Raw genomic sequence first — 25902 nt, 5'->3', positions numbered from 1 at the left:
GCATTAAGGGGTAGTATTCTCCTTTGAAAATTCAGTGAAGACTGAATTGTTTCCCCACAAAAATGTTCATGTGTGCATATAGAAGAAACTACTCCTAACCCTCTACTTATTTCAGGTTCTCAATTCCTTTTTAGAAATGTACCAACTGATCCCCATATAATATTCGAGATTCAAAGCTGATAGCTTTCACTTTTTTTTTTTTCCTGCATATCTGCTTCCAGCAGCTGAGTGGAATGCTTACCAAGAGTCAATTGTATTTGTTCTCAAATTGTTTATTTCCATTGTATGCCTCATAATTATGCAATTTAATTAAATTACATCAATTAGTGAAATTTGAGACTGCAAAGAAAAAACAGTTGTTCTATGAAAGCAAAAAAAAATACTTCATAAAAATTAGCTAAAGATGAGTACTAATAAAAATTGCTATGGAATTAGATTATGTAAGGTATTTACAAAAGAGAAAAAAAAAGTCTCAAATATAGTTCAAGTCTATTAGGAGTCTGCATTCAAATTGCTCTACAAAATTCTTTGTCTTTATCAACTTAGATTATTTAGTTTAGTTTTTTGAGACAGGGTTTCATTGTGTAGTTCAGGCTGGCCTTGAATTCACTATGTAGCCCAGGCTGGCCTCAAACTTGTAGTGCTCCTCCTGCCTCAGCCTCATGAGTGCTGGAATTACAGGTGTGCATTACCACATTTGGCCTTCTTTCTACACTTTGTGAAGGAAGTGAAACTGAAGAGCTAATGCAAGGTACTAGGGGTATAATTAATTTAAGAAAGACCACTCAGAACTTCAGTAAGAGAAGCTATACTCAAAAGAAAGGCTTTAATGGCTAGAGAATAAATATTTAGGTACAAATAAAATTCTTAAGGTATGTACATGAATAAAGATATAAATGAAGCTTTGTTATAGACACCCAAATCAATAGTGGTTAATTCCAAAGTAAAATTTTTTTCACATAAAAGTGTTAATTAGGGTTTGTCTATGATAACAAATTACAAAATTATGACTCAAATGCAACAAGAATTTATTTCTCACTCATATAAAAGTCAAATTGTCTTTTCATTTTCTTTTTTGTTGTTGTTGTTTAATTCCTGGGTTGATGCTTATAAAGTGCTTATGGTGAGCAGCTTTATTAAAAAAAAGAAAGAAAGAAAATGAAAAGACACTTAAGATACAACCTCAGACATCCAGCTCACCAAAGGCAAACTCAGGGAGCAATGAGATAGAACTTTCTGATAGTAACAGCAGAAGTAAAGCAGATGAATGCAGCTCTAGAAAAAAAGTCAAATTAGGAATAATTTCTCAGACAACTACAGAGATGGCAACCATAATGAAAGACATGTTTAGTGACTCTAGAGCAGATAAAGATTTTCAAAATAGAGGAGCTTAGGGAAATGGTGAAAACTATGGATGCCCAACATAGGAAAGAAATGGAATCCATGGAATGGATTCAAACAGATATCCACATTAAAAATTCCATTGAAAGAAAAAGCAACAGAATGAGCCAATGTAAGGACAGAACATCAGATATAGAAGAAAGGATTGCAGTTAGCAATCATGAAAAGAAAAATTTATTAAAAGTATCAAAGGACTACAAGAAATCAATCCAGCAGCTGCTAGGTGATGGAAAGAAGAATAAAGTAAGATTGATCAGAATCACCAAAAGTCCAAATCAGGTAATCATGGTCACTGGGCTGTCCTCCTCTACAAAGTGATTTTAGGGTCCAATATTTTCCATCTTGGAGCTATAGCATTATAATATCCCACGTCCTAAGTAGAAAAATGGGAAAGAGGATATGGGATATGCATAACTACATTTTAAAAACCTTGGTCTGAGAACTATGCACAAGCTCACTTTGGCAGCACATATACTAAAATTCTAAAATTGGAGTGATACGGAGAAGAAAACTGCACACTTCACCTTTCATATTCTGTTACCTACAACTCAGTCAGATAGGTACATCTAACTGTCAGGAAGGTGTTTATTCTGGTAGTCTACTTTTCCATCTCCAGAGTATCTATTATGATAGTAGTTATCTATTGCCATATAACAAATTACTCCAAAAATGATAGCTTAAAACAATATTATTATCTCACAGTTTCTGTGGATCAAGAGTCTGGATGAAGCTTAGTCAGAGATCCATAGTTAAGTTTCTAGTCAGGAAGTGGAGTGTGGTGGCACATACCGGTAATCTAAGCATTTAAGAGGACAACTAAGGAGGATTACAGTAGGTAATCCAGACTGGACTACAGAATGAATTCAGCCTGAGCTACATAGGGAGACCCTATTTAAAAAAAAAAAAAAACTAGTTTCTAGACAAGGCTGCAGTCATCTCTAAGCTCTATTTAGGATAATTCCCTCATATGGCTATTGACAGCTATCTGGTACTTATTAGATATTGGCAGAAAAATTGTATTCTTGCAGTGTGGGTCCCTACACAGGACTGCTCACAACATGGCAGTGGGTTTCACTTATGGAACACTGGCTCAGTGTCTCTCTTTGCTTTTCATCTTATGATATGAACAGTCTGCTATGCTATGATCTTCCTGCCATTGCCATTTGGGGCTTTACCAGGGACTCAGAGCTATATGACCACACAATTTTGGGCTGGAACCTCCAGAGCCATTAGCTCATTAAACTTTTCTCTTTATAAGTTAATTACCTCAGGTCTTTTGCTATAGTAATGTAAAACTAATAAGTAAAGTTGTTATCAAGTAATAGGGGCATTATTGCTGTATGTACCTGAAGCAGTGGAGATTTTTGAATGGTTTATGATAAGAGTTTGGAAGATCAGGCCATAGAAAACCTAGAATGCAGTTAGAAGAGCTTATTGAGTGATTCTTATGAAAGTCTATGTGACTGTTAACCGTGATATGTCAATAAGTGGATTTTAAGATGTCTAACTTATTAGTGAAGCACAGTTCTAGGTATGTCTGTGGATGATTGGCATCTAGGCCAGCACACTGAGCAGGGAAGACTGAGTGTGGGTAGCACTAACCAGTAGGCTTTTAGCCAGATTGGAATTTTAAAAAGGAAAAGAAGAAAGAAGTGTGCCCATTTTGAAGAGCTTTAGTCTTCAGCAGGGTCATCCTTGCCACCTTTGGACATCATCCTCCAGGCCTCCAATTTCTTTAGTCTTCCAACATAGACTCACTGGCAACTCCAGTGAAGTTCCAAGCTTTTGACTCTGGCACTGCATCCTTGATCCCTCTTGTTCTGTGGTTTCCATTCCTTGGTTTGGTATTTGTTGAATCTCCCAGCTCTCTAGTGTAAAGACAACCATTGTTGAGTCTCCCACTTCTGATCTCAAAAGCCTACCTAATAAATCTATTTGAATAATTATCCATGCATTTTCTATTGATTCTGTTCCTCTATAGAACTTTATTATAACTTAGAAAACTGGAATGCTGATAGGAATGTAGACAATAAAAGCCACGCTGATGAGGTTTTAGATGGAAACAAAGATTCTGTGGGCATCTGAAAAAAAAAAGCAAAGAATTTGGCCATGCCATGGATTTTACTGGAGACCAAGCATAAGGTGATAGACTAAAAATTAAACACTTGGGAATTAACCTAACCAAGGAAGTGAAAGATCTCTATAGTGAAAATTGCATCAGTGTGAAAAAGGAGAGTGAAGAAGATATAAAATTGAAGATACCCTGTGTTCCTGGACAGACAATATCAATATCTTCAAGTGGTTATATTTCTAAAACTGATGTATAGATTTAACACAATCCCATTCAAAACACCAATGGAATTCCTCAGAGGTCAAGAGAAAATCCAAAACTTCATGTGAAATCAGAAGAAACCCAGGATAGCAAAAGCAATTCTGGGCAGCAGTAGCAAAGCAAGAGGCATCATAATGTCAGATTTGAAGTTACTCAAAATTACAGTCTTAAAAATAATACAGTACTGGCACAAAAATAGACACATACATCAGTGGAACAGAACAGAGGAAGCAGAAACAACCTCAGACACACTCAGCTTCTTCACTTTGCCAAAAACATACAGTGGAGTAATGATTATCCTCTTTAACAAATAATGCTGGGAAAATTGGATATCCATATGTAGAAAATTAAGTCTAGACTTACACACTGTAAGATATTTCCTTTTTTAAGTTCTAATTCCTTAAAACCTTTTTTAGTGCCTGCACAAAAAAGGTGAGGTCTATATCTAAAGCCCTGCAGGAGAAATGTTTAAGTATATTGTTATTTTCCTTTGAAATAGGATTTTCTCATTCAAAAGCAAACAGGGACTGGGAATCTGGATGGAAGTGAAGAGAAAATAAAGCTTCTTTTAGGTCTAACACTAAGAACTAAATTGTGTCTCCTGGAATGTAGGATAGGATTTTATATGGATTTGGCACAAGAGAATGAATTGGAATTATAGCCTCATTAAGGAGGCAGGGGTCTCTCACTCCCCTATATTATCCTGAAAGCTTTACTTCATGGGAATGTGAGTATTGCAAGGAGACTGGCAAGGCAGAAGGCCACATTTGAGAAACCTGTTTGTGTAAACCTAGAGGCCTTTATGGGCCTCTTCTTTGATTGCATGTTGCTTTCAATTGAGAAACTGAGTTCTTTTAGTTTCATAACTATTTGCACTGCTGAGTTTACCCCCCCAACTATATATTTCATTATACCATGCAGCAGGATCTACTTGTTGGCTAATTAGCTCAGAGATGCCTGAATAGTCCCATAGTTAAAATCTGCTTTGATCCGCCAGAATTGGAGAATTGTCCCAAATTTTCCTAGTAAATATATTTCTAGTAAGGCAGTAGGACACTGTGGGATAACAGAAAACACAAGGTTGAACATTTGACATTTGAATTGACATGTCAGAGCAAGTGTTAAGAAGTTCTGACTAGGAGTCCTCTTCATCCCAATTTTTGCTATAGTTCTGGAGGATAGTTTTCCAGAAAGGGACATTAAAACAGCATGAGTCATCCCTGTATCAACCAGCAATTGAGTAGACTCATCCATGATGTGTAAGATTACCCAGGGGTCCTCATAAAAGAGATAGATGTCCATGGATGGTGGCACTGTAGGGTGCCCCAAGCCCCTGCAGTCTTCTTCATTAGAGTAGAAGATGAAGGAGGCTTTGGCCTAGCCCCTCTGTGGTACAGTTAGGTAATCCTCTAGAGTCGAGTCAGGCATATCAGTCACCTGACACACAGAGCAGTGCCTGGCAGTGGCTTGGTAGTGTCAGGGCCCAGATTCTAGTCTACTCACATTTACAACAGGAACAAGGCCTGACTGGCCTTGGGTTTTCCTTTAGAGGACTTGGATGTGCTTAAAGCACTGACAATTATGATAGCCATAATTTTTTTTCTCATTGAGTTTATTGGTACACTTTAGATATACAGTACAGTTACATTCATCATTGGGATCTTGTACCTTTAAATGACAGATCTTGGTTGTCATTTTTTCCCCTTATCCCTGCCCTTCCTTCACCCCTCCTCCCTTCCCTATTAACAAATACTTTATTTCCATTTTTACATTTTCTCATTTTTTTCCTTTTCCCTTACTACCTTTTGCCTACCCTTCCCATTTCCCCTGCACCTTTATCCTTTTTCTTACTATTTCACATTGTCAATTATATCATTAGGATCTTATGTACAATTATAGTTTTTCACACCAGAGAAACTATTCAGTATTTATCATGTATGATATTTATTTCACTTAAGAGTATATCCTCAATATGTATTCATTTTCCTATGAATGACTCTAATTTCTCATTCTTTATGGCAGGGTAGTATTCCATTTTATAGAAAAACCACATCTCCCTGGTGTGAATAATCTGCAATAGTACATAAGATCCTAATAAGATTACTGACATTTAGAAATGGGAAGAAAGGAGCTAAAGGTGTAAGGAAGGTGGGATGGGTAGGGGAAGGGTAATAAGGGAAAAGAAAAAAATGTGAGATAATGAAAAGATGAAAATAAAGTGTTTGTAAATGGGGAGGGGAGGAGGGGGTGAAGGGAGGGCAGGGGTAAGGGGAAAAAATGAGAATCAAGACTTGTCACGTAGAGGTACAAGATCCCAACAATGAATGTAACTGTACTGTATCCCTAAAATGTACCAATAAACTCAATTAAAGCTGAAAAAAACCACATCTTCTTTATCCAGTCTCTGACTGATGGGAAAATGAGCTTTTTCCAAGTTTTAGCTGTTACAAACTGTGCCGCTATAAAAATAGGTACGCATATATCACTGTGATATAATTCTTTTCATTCTTTTGGAAAGATATCCAACAGAGGGATGGCTGGGTCAAATGGAACCTCTAAACTTAGTTCTATGAGGTATCTCCATATCGATTTCCATAATGGTTGCACCAGTCTGCACTCCCATCAACAATAGAGAAGGGCTCCTTTCTCCCCACAACTCCGCCAACATTTGTTCTTCGTTGACTTCTTGATAGCAGCCATTCTTTGTGGGGTGAGATGGAATCTCAATGTTGTTTTCATCCTCATCTCTTGAATGATCAGTGATGTGGAACATTTTTTCATATATTTACTTGCTGCTTTTACTTCTTTGAGAAATATCTGTTCATTTCAGATGCCAATTTTTGAATCAGATATTTATATTTGGTGGGGCTGATTTTTTTTAGTTCTTTATAGATTCTAGATAATAATCCTTTGTCTGAGGAGCAGCTAGTAAAAATGTTTTCCCACATTGTAGGTTGTCTCTTAGTTCTGTTGATGGTTTCTTTTGCAGTGCAGAAGCTTTTTAATAAGATGAGATCTCAGTTGTTAATTCTTTCTGCTAGTTCCTGTGCTACTGAGGATTTGTTCATAAAGTCTTTTCCTATGCCAATGTCTTCAAGAGTTCTGCCTAATTTATCTTCCAACAAGTTTAGTGTTTCTATTTTAATATTTAGATTTAAGATTTTTAATCCACTTGGGTTTTAATTTAGTGCATGGCAAAGATAAGAGTCTAGTTTTAACCTCTGGCAAGTTGAAATTATTTTTCCAACACCATTTATTAAAGAGGCCATCCTTCCTCCAGTGGGGATGGTCAGCTCCTTTGTCAAAGATGAGGTAGTTGAGTACATCTGGAGTTGTTTTTGTGTCTTCCCATCTGTTCCACTGATCCTCAGGTCTGTTTCTTTGCCATGCTGTTTTTATCACAGTGGCTTTGTAGTATAGTTTAAAATTGGGAATTGTTACACCCGCTGCCATGTGTCTATTGCTTGGAATGGCTTTTGCTATTCTAGGTCTCTTATGATTCCAAATGAATTTTTGGATTCTTGGTTCTAGTTCTGTGAAATATAGTGTTGGAATTTCAATCGGCATTGCATTGAATCTTTATAGCAGTTTTGGTAGTATGGCCATTTTCACTATATTGATTCTTCCTACCCAGGAGCAAGGGATATCTTTCCATTTTCTTATATCCTCTTTGATCTCTTTTTTTCAAAGTGCTGTAGTTTTCAGTGTAGAGGTCTTTTGCTTCTTTTGTTAGATTGATTCCTAGATACTTCATTTTTTTGATGCTATTGTGAAAGGAATTGTTTCTCTAATTTCTCATTTATTGAGTCTGTTACTTGTGTACAAGAAGGCTATTGATTTTAGACTGTTGACCTTGTATCCAGCTACTCTGGTAAAAGTGTCAATTAAGTCTATAAGTCTTTTGGTAGAGTTTTTTTGGGTCTTCAATAATGTCAGTTTAACTTCTTCCTTTCCTATCTTTATTGCTTTTTTTTTTTTTTTTTTTTTTTTTTTTTTTGCACCAGGAATTGAACTTGGGTCCTTGTGCTTACAAGGTAGGCCACTGAACCACTGAGTTAAATCCCTGGCCTGCTTTAATTCTTTCTCTTGTCTAATTGCTATGGCTAATGTTTCCAGAACTATATTGAAGAGTGGTGATAGTGAGCATTCTTGTCTTGTTCCTGATTTAAATGTGAAGGTTTTCAGTTTTTGGCCATTTAATATGATGTTGGCTGTTGGTTTTCATAGATAGCCTTTATTAAGTTGAGATATAGACCATCTATTCCAATTTTTTGCAGTTTTTTATCATGAATGGGTGCTGAAATTTGTCAAATGCTTTTTCTGCATCTATTGAGAAGATCTTATGGTTTTTGTTCTTGACTCTGTTAATCTAGTGTATTACATATATTGACTCACGTATGTCACACCATCCTTGCATCCCTGGAATATATCCAACTTGGTCAGGATGTATGATCTTCTTGATGATCCTCTGTATTCTGTTTGCTAGTATCTTATTAAATATTTTTGCATCTATTTTCATTAAGGAGATTGGCCTGTAGTTCTCTTTTTTAGTTGTATCTTTCCCTGGTTTGGGAATCAAAGTGATACTTGCTCCCAGGAATGAATTTGGAAGTATTGCTTCCCTTTCAATTTCATTGAAAAATTTGAAGAGTAATGGCAGTAGTTCTTCTCTAAATGTCCTGTAAAATTCAGCAGTGAATCCTCAAGACCTGGGCTTTTCTTTGTTGGCAAACTTTTAATTACATTTTCAATTTCATTAATTGTAATTGGGGTGTTTAAAATGTTTTTATCGTCTTTGTTCAATTTTGGTAATTCATATGTATCTAGAAATCTGTCCATTTCTTTTATGTTTTCCATTTTGTTAGAGTACAGGTTCTCAAAGTAGGTATTGACTGTCCTCTGGATCTCTGTTGGATCAGTTATGACTTTATCTTTTTCATTCCTAATTGCATGGATCTGAGCCTATTCTTTCTGTTTTTTGATAAGGTTAGCTAAGGGTTTATCAATTTTATTTATTCTTTCAAAAAACCAACTCTTCATTTATTTTTGAATCATTTTCTTAGTTTCTACTGCATTAATTTCTGCTCTAATCTTTATAATTTCCTCTCTTGTTTGAGCTTTGGGTTTTTCTTGCTCTTGTTTTTGTAGGAGTCTAAGATTCATCATTAGGTTGCTTATTTGAGCATGCTCTGTTTTCCTAGTATGGGCATTAAATGCTATGTATTTTTCATGTAGAACTGCTTTCATTGTGTCCCATAGATTCCTGTATGTTGTATTGGCATTTTCACTTATTTGTAAAAGCTGTCTGATTTTTTCTTTAATTTCCTCTGTGATCCATCAATTGTTCAGGAGAGTACTGTTCAATTTCTATGTGTTTGTGAAGTTCCTACGGTTTCTTGTGCTATTGATCTCCAGCTTGATTGCAAATATACAGAGAATAATTTCGATTCTTTTGCGTTTATTCAAACCTGTTCTGTGAGCTAATATGTGATCTATCTTGGAGAATGACTCATGTGCAGCCAAAAAGAATGTATATTCTGATTTTGTGGGGTGAAACACTCTACAGTCATCTATTAAGTCCATGCATTCAAAAGTTTGGTTCAGTTCTAGTATTTTGTTGTTGATTTTGTGCCTAGATGATCTATTTGTGAAAATGGGGTATTTAGATCTTCTACCACAATTGTATTAGTGCTTATTTGGTTTTTCATGTTTCTTAATATTTCTTTTATATAGTTGGGGGCATTAATATTTGGTGTATATATGTTTATGATTGTCAACTCTTCCTCTTGAATTGTTCCCTTTACAGGGATGTAGTGGCCTTCTTTGTCTCTTTTAATCAGTTTCGGTTTGAAATTTACTTTGTGAATAACATTACTACCCCTGCTCCTGTTGCATGGAGAATTGTTTTCCATCCTTTCACTTTCAGTCTATGGGCTTCTTTTTGCACTAGGTGTGTTTCTTGTATACAACATATTGTTGGATTTTGCTTCTTAATCCATTCTGCCAGTCTGTTTCTCTTGATTGGTGAGTTGAGGCCATTGACATTGATGGTTATAACTGATATGTACTGACATTATTGTCATGTTATTGACCTTTTGTTGACTCTTTTTACTTTTTTGCCTTCTCCTTTTAGTTTCTTCCCTTGCCTATTTGATTTGCTCTATTGAGTCTCATTGTGTTGTTACCTTCATTGTCTTTTTCTAAGATATTGTTTAGAATTCCTTGTAGTACTGGTTTGGCATTCATGAAGTTTCTCAGGCGTTCTTTGTCATGGAAGTATTTTGAAAGAGAGTTTTGCAGGATACATCAGTCTAGGTTGGAGGTTCTTTTCTTTTAGTACTTGAAATACCTCACTCTAGGCTCTTCTTGACCTACGGGTTTGTGTTGAAAAGTCTGCTGTGATTCTGATGGGCTTTCCTTTGCATGTGATTTGTTTCTTTTCTCTTACTGCTTGTAGTATTTTGTTCTTCTGTTGGGTTTCTGGGATCTTGATTATTCTATGTCAAACTTTTGTTTTGTTTTGTTTTGTTGAGTGCAGCTAGTTGGAGTCCTATATGCCTCAGTTATCCGAATGTCAAATTCTTCCCCTCTGTTTGGGAAATTTTCTGTCATTAATTCCGTGAACAGCTTTTTAAAGTCATTTGCATTTTTTCCTGCTACTTCATGGATTCCTATCAGTCTTATGTTATTCTTCTTTGCATCGTCTAGGAGTAGTTGGATTAATTTCTCATGATCCCCTACTATTTTTAAGAGACCACTCTTCTAGGTTTCTGGGCTTGATTATTCTATGTCTAGATGTACTTTTGTTTTGTTTTGTTTTGTTGAGTGCAGCTAGTTGGAGTCCTATATGCCTCAGTTATCCGAATGTCAAATTCTTCCCCTCTGTTTGGGAAATTTTCTGTCATTAATTCCGTGAACAGCTTTTTAAAGTCATTTGCATTTTTTCCTGCTACTTCATGGATTCCTATCAGTCTTATGTTATTCTTCTTTGCATCGTCTAGGAGTAGTTGGATTAATTTCTCATGATCCCCTACTATTTTTAAGAGACCACTCTTCTCAGTCACTGACTGCAATCTTATCTTCTATATCTGAGATTCTATCTTCATATTCTTTTATTCTGTTGCGAACACTTTCAATGGAATTTTTAATCTGGATATCTGTTTGAATCCATTTTATGGATTCCATTTCTTTCCTATGTGGCATTTATTGTTTCCATTTCTTTCTTATGCTGGGCCTTCATGGCTTCTATCGTGGTCCGGAGCTCATCCATTTTTTTGTCAGTTTCTGTTCTAGAGTCTCAAATCATGACTTTCATTTTGCTCACCATCTCTATGGTTATCTGGGAAATTATTTCTGTTTTGAATTTTTCTAGAGCTTGATTGATGTGTTTTGCTACTGCCTGTGCTTTGAGTTCAGAGTGTCCTGGTGGTTCACTATCAGACTTTTCAGAACTGGAAGTCTGTTTGTGTCTTGCTTAAGTGTTTTCTCATTTTTATTTTTGTTGTTGGATTGTCCTTGGTTTAATTTCTGGGTTATAATAATAATAAACAAATAATCTCTCCTTCCTCACTGGGGCTGGTGGCACACAGGCAGGGGAAGGTGGAGCTACCTGGTCCCGCTGAATGGGCCCAAGCAGGCTGGAGGGAGAGCAGATCTCGAAGCAGCCTTCCCAAATCTCACCTTCCTCGCTGGGACTTGTGGCATTCAGGCAGGGGAGGGTGCAGCTACGTGTCCCTCTGGATGGGCCCAAGCAGGCCAGAGGGAGAGCAGATCTTGAAGTGGCCTTCCCAAATCTCACCTTCCTCCCTGGGGCTGGTCAGTTCCTTTTAGTCTGAAATCCTAGGTAATATTCTGGAAAGAATTCTGAGGTGAGTCATTAAACACTGGGTCTGCTTCAGTTCTGTTTCCTGTTGGTTGTGAATCTGTAATCCTATCACTTGGGAGCCTGTGTCAGGAGCAGTGCAAGTTCTAATTCAGCCTTATCAGAGGGCAATCAATCCTCCAACTGCCTAGAAAGGGGAACATCAAGGCCTAAAGAAAAAAAAGACAATGGAGATTTGCACAATTTCAAAATACTTGAAGGTCCCAGGAGGTCAGTGTCTCAAAGTGGGCACAGACTAAAAGGTTTATTAATGTGTCTTTTTATTACTTTGATGAGAGCAGTTATCATTTTAGACCTCATTTCTAGTCCACTGCTATTATTATAGTTTAGTTGAAGGGATAACAACCTCCCTGGGGTGATATCCTTTTCTTCTTGGAGCATATTATTCACCTGTATATCTCCTGCTCCCTTTTAGGTTTATTGGATTTTCATCTGGGCTGGCCGAGATAAATTGGATGTCTCACCATGAAAGGTCAAAAGCAAGGGTTGAAATCAAAAGAAATAGACTAGGAGAATGGGTCAAGAAGTAAGATCCAACAATATGCTGCATACAAGAAACACAGTTAATTAGAAAAGAAACCCATAGGCTGAAAGTTAATGGGTGTAAAACAATATTCAATGCAACAGGAATCCCCAGAAAAAGCAGGGGTAGCTATCTTCTTTGCAGATCAAGTGGATTTCAAACCAATAGTGATTAAGAGAGACAAAGAAGGATACTACATCCTTGTACAGGGAACAATCCAAGAGGAAGAAATGACTATCATTAATGTATATGCATCAAACACTAGTGTGCCCAATTATATAAAACAAATTTTAACAGACATGAAAAAATCATATAAGTACTAATGCAGTAGTAGTGGGGAACCTCAATACCCCACCATCACAAATAGTTAAATGAACCAGACAAAATATAAGCAGTGAAATAATAGAAACTCTTAAACAAATGGACTTAACAGATGTTTACAGAGTGTTACACCCCACAAAATCAGAATAGACTTTTTTTCAGTTGCCATGGATCATTCTTCAAAGTAGACCACATACTGGCTGATAGAACATGTCTAAGTAATGCAAAGGAATTGAAGTTATCCCCTGTATATTATCGGACCATAGTGGGATGAAATTGGAGATCAATAGCAAAAGAAACCACAAGAATTTCATAAACACATGGAAATTGAAACACATTTCTGAATAACCAGTGGGTCACAGAGGAAATTAGAGAAGAAATCAGACAGTTCCTACAATTAAATGACAATGATAATACAACAACATATTGGAATCTATGGGATACAATGAAAGCAGTCTTATAAAGACACATTAGGAAAATGCAGTGAGCTTAATTACACAACCTGATGCCAAACCTCAAGATTCTAGAAAAAGAAGAGGAGGACAAACCCAAAGCTCGTATAAGGGAGGAAATTATAAAGATCAGAGCAGAATTAATGCAATGGAGACTAAGAGAACAATCTAAAAATAATCAATGAATCCAAGAGTTGGTTCTTCAAAGGAATAAACAAAATTAGCAATGCCTTAGCCAACCATATCAAAAAAAGGAAAGAAAAGGCCTATTCCATGCAACTAGGAATGATTTTTTGTTTGTTTGTTTGTTTTTTCTTTTTTTGGTACCAGGGATTGAACAGCAGGCCACCGAACCACTGAGCTAAATCCCCAGCCCCATGTGATTAGGAATGAAAAGGGTGAAATTACAACAGACCCAGCTGAAATCCAGAGGATCATCAATACCTACTTTGAAAATCTATATGCCAATAAGATGGAAAATACAGAAGTACTGGACAGATTCCTAGATTCATATGAATTATCAAAGTTGAATGAGGATGACCTAAAAATTCTAAATGACCTAATATTGATCAAAGAAATTGAAAATGTAATAAAAAATTTACCAACTAAGAAAAGCCTGGGCCCTGATGGCTTCACTGCTGAATTCTACAACACATTTAGAGAGGAACTATTGCAACTACTGTCTAAACACTTCAAGGAAATTGAAAAGGAAGAAATACTCTCAAATTCATTCCAGAAGCAAGCATCACCTTGATCCTCAAAGCAGAGAAAGACCCATCAGAAAAATAGAACTATAGGCCAATCTCACTAATGAACATAAATGGAAAAATCTTTAATAAGATACTGGCAAACAGAATGAAGGAGATCATTGATCATAAACCCTGACCAAGTGGGATTCATCCCAGGGCTGCAGGGATGGTTCAACATATGCAAACCAATAAATGTAATATACCATATTAATAGAACCAAGGACAAAAACCACATGTTCATCTCAGTAGATGCAGAAAAAGCATTCAACAAAATTCAACACCCATTCATAATAAAAAGAAAAAACCTTCAGCAAATTGGACCAGATGGTCTGTACCTCACTCTGATAAAAGCCATCTATGAAAAACCAACAGCCAAGCTGGGCGTGGTGGCTCACACCTGTAATTTCAGCACTCAGGAGACTGAGGCAGGAGGATCACTGTGAGTTTAGATCAGCCTGGGCTACATATTGAGTCCCAGGTCAGCTTCAACAGCATAGTGACACCCTGTCTCAAAAAACAAACAAAAAAACCCCCCACAAAACAGCCAATATTATAATAAATGGTCAAAAACTGAAATCCTTCACACTAAAATCAGGAGCAAGACAAGGATGTCTACTATCACCACTCCTGTTCATATATTTTTGGAAACATTAGCCACAGCAAGTAGACAAGAGAAAAAAAATAAAAGGAATAGATAGGAAATTAAGAAGTCAAACTGTCCTTATTTGCAGATGACATGATACTCTATACATAAGATAGCAACAACTCCACCAAAAGTCTTCTAGACTTCATAATGAAAATCCACAAAGTAGCTAGATACAATTTTAACACACAAAATCAATAGTTTTCCTGTTCACAAACAACAGACTCACTGAGAGGGAAATAGGGTAAACAATTCTTTTCACAATAGCATAAAAAAATTGAAATACCTAGGAATCAACCTAACAAAAGAAATTAAAGACCTCTATTCTGAAAACTGTAGCATTCTGAAAAAAGAGATTTAAGAGGATATCAGAAAATGGAAAGATATCCCTTGCTCCAGGGTAGGAAGAATCAACATAGTGAAAATGGCCATACCTCCAAAACTGCTATATAGATTTGATACAATCCTAATTGAAATCCCAGCAGCATACTTCACAGACCTTTAGAAAACTGTGCAAAAATTCATTTGAAACCAAAAGAGCCCTAGAATAGCAAAAGCAATTCTAGGCAATAAAGACAAAGTAGGGGTATCACAATCCCCAACTTGAAACTATACTACAAAGTTACTGTGCTAAAAACAGAATACTACTGGCAAAGAAACAGACCTGAAGACCAGTGGAACAGATTACAAGATGTAGAAACAACTCCAGACACATTTAGCCACCTCATCTCCAACAAAGGTGCCAAACACCTTCTCTGGAGGGAAGATAGCTTTTTTAATCACAGGTGCTAGAAAAACTAGGTTTTTACCTCCCAAAGATTAAAACTAGACCTACATCTCTCACCATGCACAAAACTAAAGTTGAGATAGATCAAAGATCTAAACATTAAAACAGAAACAATAAACTAGCTGCAAGAGAGGTTAGGCAGAACTCCTTAAGATATTGGTGGAGGAAAAGATTTTATGAATAGAACTTCAGTTGCATGTGAACTAGCACAAACAATCAACAGTGGGATATTTTCTTATTCCAAAGCTTCTGCACAGCAAGGGAAATGACCAACATTGTGAACAGACACCCCACAATGTAGGAAAAACTTTTCACCAGTTCTCCTCAGACAAAGCTCTACTATCTAGAATATATAAATAACTAAAAAAAAAAAAAATCAGACCTCCCAAATTTAAAGACCAAATCTAAAAATGGGCACCTGAAATGAGCAGACATTTCTCAGATACACAAGTAGAAATAGCAAATAAACATATGAAAAATGTTCAACATCATTGGTCATTCGAGATATGCAAATGAAAACAACACTGAGATTCTATCTCAGCCCAGAAATAATGGCTGCTATCAAGTAATCAACCAATAACAAATGCTGGTGGGACTATGGGGAAAGAGGAGCCCTGTTCCACTGCCGGTAGGAGTGTAGACTGTTGCAACCACTGTGGGTAGTCTCTTCACTCTGTTTATTATTTCTTTTGCTGTGCAAAAACTTTTTAGTAGGATGAGATCCTAATTGTTGATTCTTTGTATTATTTCCCATGTGATTGCAGTTTCATTCATTGTCTTTTTCTACACCTAAGTCCTCAAGAATTCTATCTAATCTTTCTTCTACTAGACTTAGTGTTTCTATTTTAATATTTAAATCTTTGATCAATTTTAATTTTAGTTTAGTACATAGTGAGAGACTCGGATCTAATTTTAGTCTTTGGCGTGTCAAAAAGCAAATTTTCCACCACCACTTATGGAAGAAGCTATATTTTCTTCAGTGAATGTATTTGGCCCCTTTGTCAAAGATAAGGTGGCTGAGTGTGTTTGAGGTTCTTTCTACATCTTCTAATCTATTCCACTGATCCTCAGGGGGTTTTTAAAAATTAATTTTATTGGTACATTTAAGGTATACAATATAATGACATTCGTTGTTGGAAATCTGCACCTTTACACAATCAATCTTCATTCTTATTTTTCCTCTATCCCCCTGCCCTCCTTTCAAACCTTCCCTTCCTCCCTCTCTACAAAGACTTTGTTTCCATTTTTAAATTTTCTCATATTAATTCCACTCCTTTCTTTCTTTTCCCTTACCCCTCCCATTTCCCCTTCCCCTCTGCCCCTTTTCTTCCTATTTCACATTATCAGCAATGAATTCTTGTGGTCCTGCACTTTTATTTGTTGGAAGGCTTATTATTGCTTCATCTTCATTGCTTGTTATTGATGGTATTAGGGTTTTTAATGGCCTCTTGGCTCAATTTTGTTAGGTCAACCATGTCTAGAACTATATCCATCTCTTCTAAATTCTCCAATTTATTAGAATATAAGTTATCAAAGTATTCTCCAATTTTCAGTAGTGTCTATTGTAAACATCAATTTTTCATCTCTAACTGTATTTATTTGGCTCTTATCTCTCTTTTGGTTTGCCTCAGGTTGTTTATCTTTTAAAGCCACAGCTCTGTTTCAGTGTACCTAAGAATTGTTCATTTAATCTCTATTTTGTTACTTTCAACTCTGATATCTATTATTTCTTTCTTTTTGTTGGGTTTGGTTTGTTCTTGTTTTTCTAAGACTGTGAGATGTCTCATTTTTATTTACTTGAGATTTCTCTGGTATTTTTTATGTGTGCAATCACAGCTGTACATTTTCCTCTTAGAACTATTTTTGATGTGCCCAGAGGTTCTGGAATGTTTTGTCTCCATTTTCATTTGATTCTAGGAAATTTTTAATTTTTTCACTGATTTCTTCAATGACTCACTGAACTTTCAAAAATGAATTTTGTGTTCCCTGTTTATTTGCCTAGTTTCTTTTGCTATTGATTTCTAGTTTAATTCCACTTTTATCTTTTAATATGAAAAAACTTATTTCAAGCTTTTGAATTTAAGACTTCTTGAGGCCTACAATTTTGGAGAACACTCTATGAGGTGCTGAAAAGAATATCTATTCTAAGGCTGCTATGAAGAAATCAACCAATAACAAATGCTGGCGGGTTGTGGGGAGAAAGGAGCCCTTCTCCATTGTTGATGGGAGTACAGACTGGTGCAAAGACTGTAGAAATCAATATGGAGATAACTCAAAAAACTCAGATCAGAGGTTCCATTTGGCCCAACTATCCATCTGCTGGGTATCTTTCCAAAAGAATTAAAAGAGTCATACCACAGCAATATATATGTACCTATGTTTATAGTGGCACAGTCTGTAATAGCTAAAACTTATAAACAACCCAATTGCCTATCAACTGTAGACTGGATAAAGAAGATATAGTTTTTCTATAAAATAGAGTACTACTCAGTTATAAAGAATGAGAAACTGGAGTCATTTATCAGAAAAGGGATGCATATTGAGGCAGTATTCAAGTGAAATAAATAGGACACATGTAAATACTGAATAGTTTCTTTGGTGTGAAAAACTAAAAGTGTCAATAAGGTTCAAATTGTAAAATTGATAATGTGAAATAGGAAGGAAAGGGCTGAAGCAGCAGGGGGAGTGGGAAGGGTAGGAGAAAGGAAAGAAGGACAAAGAAAAAATATGAGAAAAGAAAAAAATGTAAACAAAGTCTTTGTAAATAGGGAAGGGTGGAGGAGGGTGAATGGAAGGAAGGGGTATGGGGAAAAAATAAGACCAAAAATAATCATGTAAAGTTACAAGATCCCAATGATGAATGTAACTGTGTGTATACCTAAAAGGTACCAATAAACTTAATTTAAAAATCTATTCTGTAGTTCATGAATGAAATGGTTTATAGAAATCTGTTAAGTCTGCTTGATTTGGTGTAGTTTAACTCTGATGTTTCTTTGTTGATTCTTTGTCTGGATGACCTATTTCTTCTTGAGAATAGAATATTGAAGTTACACACTCTTACTGTATTGAGATCTATGTGTCCCTGTAGGTCGAGTAATGTTTGTTTTATGAATGTGGGTGCAAAGGTATTTGGTGTGTATATATTTACAATTGTTATATTTTCCTGGTAGATTGTTCCCTTGACCAATATGTAGTGAGCTTCGATTTTTTTAATTAATTTTGTCTTGAAATCTGCTACTCTTGCTTGATTTGGATTCTGTTTATATGGATTATTGTTTTCTATTTTTTCATTTTTAGTCAGTGTGTGCCTGTATTGCTGAGGTGTGTTTCCTGTAGGCAGTACAGATGGCTCTCTTTAAATCCAGTCTGCCAGTCTGTAATTTTTAATTGGAGAATTGAGAAATTTTTCCTTCAGAGTTATTATAGAAAGGTATATACTAATTCTAGTTTGTTTGTTTTTTTTAGCGTTTGAATCTTTTCCAGTTATCTATAACATACCTAATTTTCCTTTGCTAAATGTAGGATTAATCTAAATAATTCCTACAATGTTGGTTTAGAGGCATGGATTTCTTTAGATAACTTAGTCCTATGCTTATTTTAGAAGATCTTTATTTCTCTTTTCATTTAGAAGAATAGCATTGCTGGATAGAGTAATAAGGCTGGCAATTATTTTCTTTTTTGCCTTGAAGCATATCATCTGCTGCCTTCCTGGTTTTTAGCTTGTGCAAAGTTGTCTGCATTTATTCTGATAGGTTTGTTTCTATAATTATTTGGCATTTCTTTCTTGCAGCTTTCAATATTCTCTTCTTGTTCTGTACACCAAGGGGTATTTTCTTGTTCTGTATAAGCCAAGATATATTTCTGATAATGTTATGGTTTGTATCTAGATGTCCCCCCCAAAGCTTCATGTCATCATATGTGGGGCCTTTCAGAGATGGCTGGATCTAGGGTATGTGCTGCCGGAATCAAGGATGTGATGTTGGGATTGTTTTATGGGGCAATACTAGGATTATGGCTGCCCCATCCTGGGTGTGAGTCCTACCTGTCCTAAAGGTGGGTAGCCTGAATAGAATATAAAGGAAAGAAAAAGGGTCATGCTTGTTACTTGTAATTTGCTGATTGGTGCCTTCTGCCTATCTTGCTTTGCCATGGATAGGTTCTCCTCTGCAATGCCTCTCTTGCCTTAGAGCCAGCTGACTATGGACTAAAACCTCCACAAAGTGTGAGCTAAAATAAACCTTTCTTCCTTAACTTTAGATGTTGGGTATTTTGTCTCAGCAATGAGAAAAGTAACTAAGACAGATAATTTTGGCAGATGGCAAATAAAACACTAAGCTACATTCTGAAATAAGCAGCAAGGTGGGTAGTGGTGTCAGGCAGCCTGCTGGACTTAATGCCAGCATTATAATACCCAGCCCCCTCAGAAAACCATATATGACTGGCTTGGTTTCTCACCATAGAGGACAGGACCACTGTGTCCTTTCCAGACCAAGCTCCTTGTCGCTTGAACTTCTCAGGGAGTCTATGACTTGTTAGGTAAAAAGAGCCAAAAACCAGGACCAGACCAGGACAATAACAAGCTTTTATTATGGGGAGGATCTGTCAGGCTGCCTCTGAACAAAGGAGAAGAGAGAGCATCATAGCAGAACAGGGAGCTTCTTTTATAGGAGTGGGGTGGGGTCAGTCTCAGCTGGGGTGGATTTAAGTGAGGTAGTATTAAGAGATTGGACAAGCCTGTGATATCACTAGGAGAGTCTTGTGACATCACTAGCTTCTAGGAGGAGGTGGCAAGTATCAGGTTACTCTTTTGGTGGGAGAAGAACATGATGGGAAGAAGAAACCTGTCCTTTGTTGGGAGAAGCCATATTTTAACATGAAGGCTGCTATTCCATGTGGCATCCATCTTTAGGTGAGAGAAATATGACATGACTAACCTATCCTTGCTCCATTACTATTTTCTGTGGTTGTCTCTCCCACAGTTAATGTGGTAGGATGACTCCAGAAATGCTAAATTGTACTTATTCTGTGACTTCTAGTTCCCAGAACAGATCAGTTTTAAACAATTGACCCCTTCCCAAAGTGACTCCTCATTAATCATTTACAAACATGGCATATGCTGTAATGAATTTCTTTTCCACCTCTAGTCTGCCATACAGAATGATTCACTTTCAAAGTAAAATTCCACACTGTATTTGTAGTTTACAATAACTGAGCTTTTCTTTGGGCTAGTTCTGCCAGCTCTGTCCATTGTTTCTCACTGGGGCTGCTGGCCTTCTCTGTGCGTTTGCAGAGCCAACTCCCCCTGACCAGGAGCTGGGTTAACATTCCATACTTCTTTGTTTTTTTCTTTGCATTGTCTTCAGTTTTTCCTCTGTGTGTGTGTGTGTGTGTGTGTGTGTGTGTGAGAGAGAGAGAGAGAGAGAGAGAGATTTCTAGCTTACCTGTCAGCTTTTTCTTGCATCCCAGAGCTCTTTTCTGCTAAGTTGTTATTTCCAGGTATCTGGAGTGCAGATCCTGGAAAGGCTGTGATGTGCTACAAATCTTCACCATTTTTTCCTCCCTGGAGGATCAATTTAGCCAAACAATGGAGATTTCTGAGAAAGAACAGAAATATGAGAAGTAAAAAGCACAGTAAGTGAAATAAAAAACTCAGCACAAAGGCTCACCAATAGACTGAATCACACAGGAAGCATAATTTCAGGACCAGAAAAAAGGTTGATTAATTGTCACACGCACTAATAAATAAAAAGTAAGAAATTATGGACAAAATATCAAAAAAACTCTGTGGTATGGTTAAAGATGAAACTTAGACTTTTTCAAGTAGAAGAGGACACCACAGTTTAGACTGACAACATTAAAAAACCTATTTGATAAAATAATAAAATAAAACTTCCTGAATCTTGGGAAAGAAATTGATATCCAGGAAATGGAAAGCATTTAGAAGCTGAAACCAACATAACCAGAAAATAACCTCTCCATGTCACATTATAGTTAAAAATGCACGGAGCAAGGGGATTACCTAAAAAGCTCACAGGCTATGGAGCTACACAGAGATAGCAGCAGCTTAGATCTAGAGGGTCACAGACACTGAGAGCCAGTAGAGTGAATACAATCACAAAGCAGAGACGAAACCAATAATTGACCCTACCTAGCAGGAAAGAAAGGGCAGGAGTCAGCACTCACCACACCCACACACCCACCCATGAACACACATACACCCACACCGTGGGTGTGGAAATAAATTAGGCACTAGCTGTGACTCAAAATCCTTTTCCTTCACCTGGGAGATTCTCATACTATAGTCCCTGAAAAGAAATCACTCATCCAAACACAAAGAGAAATTTTTAGGGAGTTTTTTTCCCCCCTGCTTTTTCCTTTCCTTTGCTCTTTGTTTTATTTTTTCTTATTTCTGTTTTCTTTTTTCCTTTTCCTTTTAGCTAATTCTGTTAACTTTCTTTTATTCTTCAATTGAATTCTTTATCTTACTTTTCTTTCCTCTTCATCTTCCCTTTCTTTTTCAAGCATTACTTCTATTTTTCACTTTCTCTACCACCTCTATTTTTATTATTGTTACACTTAAGATGTACTAATAGCTTTTTAGATATTTAAATTGACTAAAAGCTATTATTGTTGAACTCATTTCTATTGTTATTGGTGATATAGTTGTTGAATTTAGTAGATATTTACTGTAGGTTGATATTTGGTTGGCTTCTGTCTATATTAGTACTGTAGATCACTTTTTTATTGATAAGGATGGTACAGTGGTAGCTTTCCTTGATTCTTATGATATGTCAATGCCTACTTTGTCTTTAACTCTATTATTATTGCTGATTTCTTTGCTATTACCAGTGGTGGCATAGTTGATTCTGTTAGTGTTTACTATATCCTTATAACTAGCCTGTCTTTGTATCATCAACATCAGTACAGTTTGTTTCTTCCTCTTTTTATAGTGTTGGGGATCAAGTCCCCAGAGGGTTGGACATGAAGAACCTCAAGTATTATGCTGTGTTCGAAGAAGGATATAAATACCAAAACATAACTAAAAACTAAGATACATCATAGTTGAACAGATTCTAATTAAAGATATTTACACAGCAAGGACAGAGTTTCTCTACCTTAATTGATCTTCCACCTGCTTCACAAAACAATAGAAATATGAAAAATCAGGCAACAAGATACCTATACTTCCAAAAGCTCTTACCTTATCAAAAGCTGATCTCATAAATACCGAAGTAGAGAAGGTTATAGCAAAACAATGAAAAAACAAATGGTCAAAATTTTTGAAGAGCTCAAAAAGAAACACACGAGCAATTTTATAAGACACTTAGAGTCTAAAGTATTTTATTACACAGATAAAGAATTTTACTAATGAAATGTTTGAAAAACTTAAAGAGAAATAAACAATAAACTGACTTAACACATACAAAATATGAATGACTAGTGTAGTAAATAATTGGAAATTGTGAAAAGCAAGCAGAAATACAAGATATGAAAAATTCATTCGAAAACATGCAAGCAGATTAAATATGAATACAGAGTGTGAGAAATTGAAAGTAAGGTGAATGTAATAGATCATAGACTAAATAATATGTTAAAAAATAAATTATAGGGGCCAGGGATTTAGCTCAGTGGTCCACTGCCTGCCTCGCAAGTGCAATGACCGGAGTATGATCCCCAGTACCAATAAATAAATAACAATGCAAGTCTGATTTAACAATTCCTATAAAACACAAAAATCTGAATTATATGAATAAATGAAAAATTAGAAAATGACTCAGAAGGAACAAAAATTTATTCACAGAAATCATAGCAGAAAACTTTACAAAATTGGATCTATTTAATATTTAAATACCAGAGGCATATAGAACCCCAAATAGCCACAGCCAGTAAAAAAACTCCATGATATATCACAATCAAAATTCTAGAAATTCAACAGAGAAAATGCTAAAAGCTGTTAGTGAAAAGTAGCAAATTTCTTATAGAGGTAAGCAGACTTTTCAGCACATAGCTTAAAAGTCAACAGATTGGAGCCATGTTGTTCAAGCCTTAGAAGAAATTTATTGTTAAGTTAGACTTCTATATTCTCCAAATTAGCCTTCAAAATTTACTCCATGACAAAGTAATCCTAAAGAAATACATGACCACAAGACCTGTATTGCAGAAATTCTTAAGGGAATCCTAAATAGAGACAAGGAGGACACCACTAACAGAGTAGTACAAAAGAAAGTATATCTCTAACTTGGAGGTTGATAAACTTATAGCCAAAGTTACCAAAAGAAAGAAAAACCCATGTCCACAAAATTAAGAATTAAAAAGGCAAAAATACAACCAGAATCACCAAAATATAAAGGATTAAAAAGAAACTACTTCAAAATGTATATTCCAGTAAGTTGGAGAACCTAGAAAAAATGGAGAAAATCCTACACATATGAAATACCAAAATTGAACAAAGAAATATAAAAACCGAGTAGACTTGTAACAGACAAGGAAATAGAGGCAGCATGGTACTGGCAAGGGATAGCTCAGTGGCAATGGTGCCTCCCTTGCAAGCCCAAGGTCATGAGTTTGATCCCCAGTACCAAAAACAAACAAACAACCACAACAACAAAACATATCCAGATCAGTAGAATGGAACAAAATAGAGTATGTAGAAATAACTGAGCAACAATCCATCATCTGATATTTGACAAAGTGGCCAAAAACAAGCTGGAGAAAGATAGCCTCCTCAACAAATGGAGCTGGGAAAATTGATTATCCACATGCACAAGTATGAGTTTGGACCCATTTTTCTCACCTTATACCGAAACAAAATCAAAATGGACCAAATATCTAGATATTAAAATGGAAACACCAAATCTTCTGGAAGATAAACTAAGAAAACTCTTGAAGACACAGGCATAAACAAGGACTTTCTGAACAGAACCTTACGTGAACACAAGAAATAACACCAAAAGCAATAAACAGAATTATAACAAATTAAACATCTTCTGCACAGCAAAGAAAATAACCAGTAGAATAAAGAGACAACCTACAGAATGAGAAAAAGGTTCTGCCAGCTCATAATTAAGCAGATGACTAATACCTAGCATGTATAAAGAACCACCCAAAATTAGACCCTTCCCTCAAAGACCCATTCAAAAATGGGCAAGTAAAATAAATTGACATCTCTCAAAAGTACAAATGGCCAATAAGTTCATGAAAAAAAGTTAAACATGGAAATAGCCTGGGCCCCGATCCACCAGGGGAAGGAGAACCACGCCTGCTCCCGACCCAGCTGCCATCGCTCAAGTGCCTGGAAGGTAGTGCTCAGGCGCCCCTGAACCCCCATAAGCCCCCCTCATAAGCACTCTCAGACCTTCTGACTGTGCCAGTCTTTGGACCCACTCTGCAGAGACAGAGGTGGTCATCAAGTGTATTTTTCTGAGTTCCCAACTTTGAACATCTTTAAAGAAAGTGTGTGGGAAACCTGTAATAGAACGTTGTGGAGTTCAACCATTCAGAAGGTTGGGGAACTCAATCTGGGTCTTGCAGCCTGAGGTCACTCAGCATCATGGGGTTCAGCCATCAGCGAACTGAGATCAGGGGTCTTGCATCCTCGCTGTGTCTGAGCCATTAAATGGTAAATACACTATATTGAAATTTTGTTCACTGAAGACATGTTCTGGACTGCTTCTTGATTTCAATTTAATTCAAATGATTTAAGGGTGATAGACTAGTGACTACCACAGGTGGTCAGTGTCCAAGTTGTGCTTGATCTTAATGTGCTGCTGATTGTATCAGTTGGGGTAAAGCATTGTGGTTGATTTGATGAGCTGTTTTCTCTGATGTTATGAAGATGAGAATGTCTGTGGGTCGTTAGAGACACAGAAGCTAGGGGGCAACTATATCAGGAAGATTTGGGTGATAATCCAGAGATTAAACCAAGGACAGTCTGACAACAAAAATAAAAATGAGGAAACACTTAAGCAAGACACAAGGACAGACTTCCAGTTTACCAATGGCAAAAAGTAGGGCAAATGAGGATGAAAAGGCTGATAGTGAATCACCAGGACACCCTGATCTCAAAGCACAGGAAGTAACAAAACAGATCAATCAGGCTCTAGAAAAATTCAAAACAGAAATAATTTCCCAGATAACCATAGAGATAGTGAGCAAAATGGAAGTCATGATTTGAGACTCTAGAACAGAAACTGACAAAAAAATAGATGAGCTCAGGACCATGATAGAAGCCATGAAGGCCCAGCATAAGAAAGAAATGGAAAAAATAAACGCCCAACATAGGAAAGAAATGGAATCCATAAAACAGATTCAAACAGATATCCAGGAGATTAAACACTCCATTGAAGGTGTACGCAACAGAATAAAAGAATGCAAAGATAGACTCTCAGATATAGAAAATAAGATTGCAGTCAGCGACAATGAAAAGAGAGGTCTCTTAAAAACAATAGGGGATCATGAGAAATCGATCCAGCAACTCCTAGATGATGCAAAGAAGAATAACATAAGACTGATAGGAATCCATGAAGTAGCAGGAGAAAATGCAAATGACTTTAAAAAGCTGTTCACAGAATTAATGACAGAAAACTTCCCAGAGGGGAAGAATTTGACATTCAGATAAGTGAGGCATATAGGACCCCAACTAGCTACAATTTAAAAAAAAATCTACACCTCGACATATAATAATCAAGATCCTAGAAACCCAACAGAAGAACAAAATACTACAAGCAGTAAGAGAAAAGAAACAAATCACATACAAAGGAAAGCCCATCAGAATCAAAGCAGACTTTTCAACACAAACCCTTGGGGCAAGGA

At 36.4% G+C, this 25902-nt stretch overlaps 1 long non-coding RNA gene across 1 annotated transcript in view; it reads left to right on the top strand.

Moving 5' to 3' along the window:
* Nucleotides 1-22182, top strand: part of LOC104865641 — a 32380-nt gene extending 10198 nt beyond the window's left edge. Inside the window, exon 3 of the long non-coding RNA XR_781229.2 lies at nucleotides 22041-22182. This is a non-coding gene — a long non-coding RNA (uncharacterized LOC104865641). The remainder of the gene's footprint in view (nucleotides 1-22040) is intronic.
* Nucleotides 22183-25902: the final 3720 nt, after the last annotated feature.

The sequence above is a fragment of the Fukomys damarensis genome, unplaced genomic scaffold (genome assembly GCF_012274545.1).
Source record: "Fukomys damarensis isolate Sample0158 unplaced genomic scaffold, DMR_v1.0_HiC HiC_scaffold_16, whole genome shotgun sequence".
In the NCBI taxonomy this organism is placed as follows: domain Eukaryota; kingdom Metazoa; phylum Chordata; class Mammalia; order Rodentia; family Bathyergidae; genus Fukomys; species Fukomys damarensis.
Note: the sequence above shows the minus strand (reverse complement) of the source record. Positions and strands in the feature narration are given on the sequence as shown.